Source organism: Protomyctophum parallelum, assembly GCF_964188405.1.
Source record: "Protomyctophum parallelum genome assembly, chromosome: 9".
Taxonomy (NCBI): domain Eukaryota; kingdom Metazoa; phylum Chordata; class Actinopteri; order Myctophiformes; family Myctophidae; genus Protomyctophum; species Protomyctophum parallelum.
In genome coordinates this window covers 2,388,511-2,390,750 of record NC_139706.1, presented here as the reverse complement: position 1 = coordinate 2,390,750, position 2,240 = coordinate 2,388,511, and positions in this window count along the sequence as shown.

The following is a 2,240-nucleotide window of genomic DNA, read 5'->3' as shown; positions in this document are numbered from 1 at the left end:
AATGGGGGTCCGTGGGCTGCAGTGTCAATTTGGAGGTCCTTGACGTGAAAAGGTTTGGGAACCACTGTCTTAGAGACAACTTGGGAGAGTAAACTGTAGCTTTCTTCTTTCATCAAATACAAAAATATAACTAGAAAAAGTGCCCTTCCGGGCACAGGTCTCCACCAGGTTATCCACAGATCCGTGCAGTTAGAGGTAAAAACACTTTTCGGCCAGTTATAGCGCCACCTTGAGGCTGAGTTGAAATTGTTCATGTGGCATTTCGTCCTCGGCCTAGTGGGAATGTGGGTGCACAATTTCACGGAAATCACGCGATGTGTTCATGATTTGCAGCATTTTGTTTGAAACTGAGCACTCCTGTGAACTTTGGAAGCCAATCTTAACCAATCAGGATGGAGTCTGATAAATCTGAAAGACCCGTTTCGTTGAATGGCTCTAGAGAGACTGTGTACCAATTTGCGTGATGTTTGGACAAAATCTGTAGGTGTACTGTGCAAAAACTTGTTTTGCACAAAGCGGCCTCCTGGTGGCGCTATAACAGGCCGTTCTGGAAAGTTTGGGGCAGAGGTTCATGGTTGGCATCCAGGGAGTGTGTGTGCAAAATATGGCATCGACCGGGTTAACGGTGGCCGAGATTAGCTGTTCACGGACACACGGACACACGGACACACGGACGGACACACGGACACACGGACGGACGGAGTGCAAAACATACTCTCCCCACATGCCTTCGGCCTGGTGGAGACAATAATAATAACATACCGTACATGTTCAGTGCACGGACACAGACAACTGAACATTTCACTGTACAGACTAAAATAAAAAGCAGGCTGCTAGTGTTGTATACTGTATAGGCTCGCTGATCGTTAGCTTAGTGCTTAGATTAGCGTGTAGCTACTGATTCAACCCACTGATTTAACTTCATCTCCGCCTTTAATCTTTTTTTTATTTTTATTGACAACGTGAACGAACCCCGACACCAGCGCTGCAAAAATAGACAGATCTACAAGCTCTCAGCGCGTAGCGAACTGCGCTGCAGAAACAGGCAGGCACACATGCCTTGAGAGCCTGTGTGGATCAGAGCAGCAGCATGGAGCCGGCACTCCCAGCCTCCGAACGGCGCGGGGAGGCAAGACTTCTCCGGGGAGGAGGAGACTTGGCCACTGGGCAGGCTGCATGTTGCTGTGGCTAAAAACATCACCAGCCAGTGGTTGTGATGTTAGCTTCAAGCTAACAAGCTAATAGCTTGGCTTGCATCTGCTTGTCCGTTCCAACTTCACTTCATCTCCACCTGTAACTTATGAGTGCAGTACTTTCATCCGCAGCGCACTTCGGAGCATTGCTCCGTCGGATGATAGTATGCCTCCCGTAACTTATTTCTTATTTTTTCCCTGGCTGCGGAGCTGCGCTGCAAACAGACGGATCTACAAGCTCTCAACAGCGACCGTAGCTGCAAAAACAGGCGCCCCCTTAAAGGGGACTTGCCACTGTCCCACTGTCTGTTTTGATCGGGCATTTTGATCGGCAATTTTGATTTATTTTGAGAATCCGATCCGATCCGATACAGGCATGATCGGCCGATCATGATCGGTGGCCGATCGATCGGCGCATCTCTAGTAAGGAGCCATAAAACGGAGTGCTGTTCTGCGTGTCTATGCCAATAAAACTTTTTTCAGCCACCGTCCTCCTGTACGTGACACTTGTCCTCGTTTCGCACGAAACAGATCTGGACTTAAATGGCGCCCGCATAGACAGTGTGGCAATGCATCATGGGAATTGCACCGCAGAGACGGCGGTCGAAATAGACAAGACATCGGTATCGTAAATATCATTGTGTTGAGTTCACATCACCCGCATGAGTGCTTAGCTTTAAATCACAACTGGGGCACATCCCCGGTGCTTTTGATATGACACGCAATCCTTCCACCGCGGTTTCCTCACCTACATGAAACCAGACATTAACCCATTCTGGGCGGGAACCCCTTTTGGTGTTTTAAACATCATGTTATAATTTAGCTATTGAAAAAATAGCAGATCTACAGGCTCATAGCACGGCACTGAATGCCGTGCTACGAGCTTGTAGGTCTGCTATTTTAGAAAAACCGTGAAAATGTGGAGCAAATCTTTAAACATATATTCTTTCAGAGCGAACATTTTTAACTCAAATCTTTGCTTCTGGGAGGTGGTCCCTGAAACAACACATTTTCAGATGGGGGCCACCTCCCAATTTCATATATTTT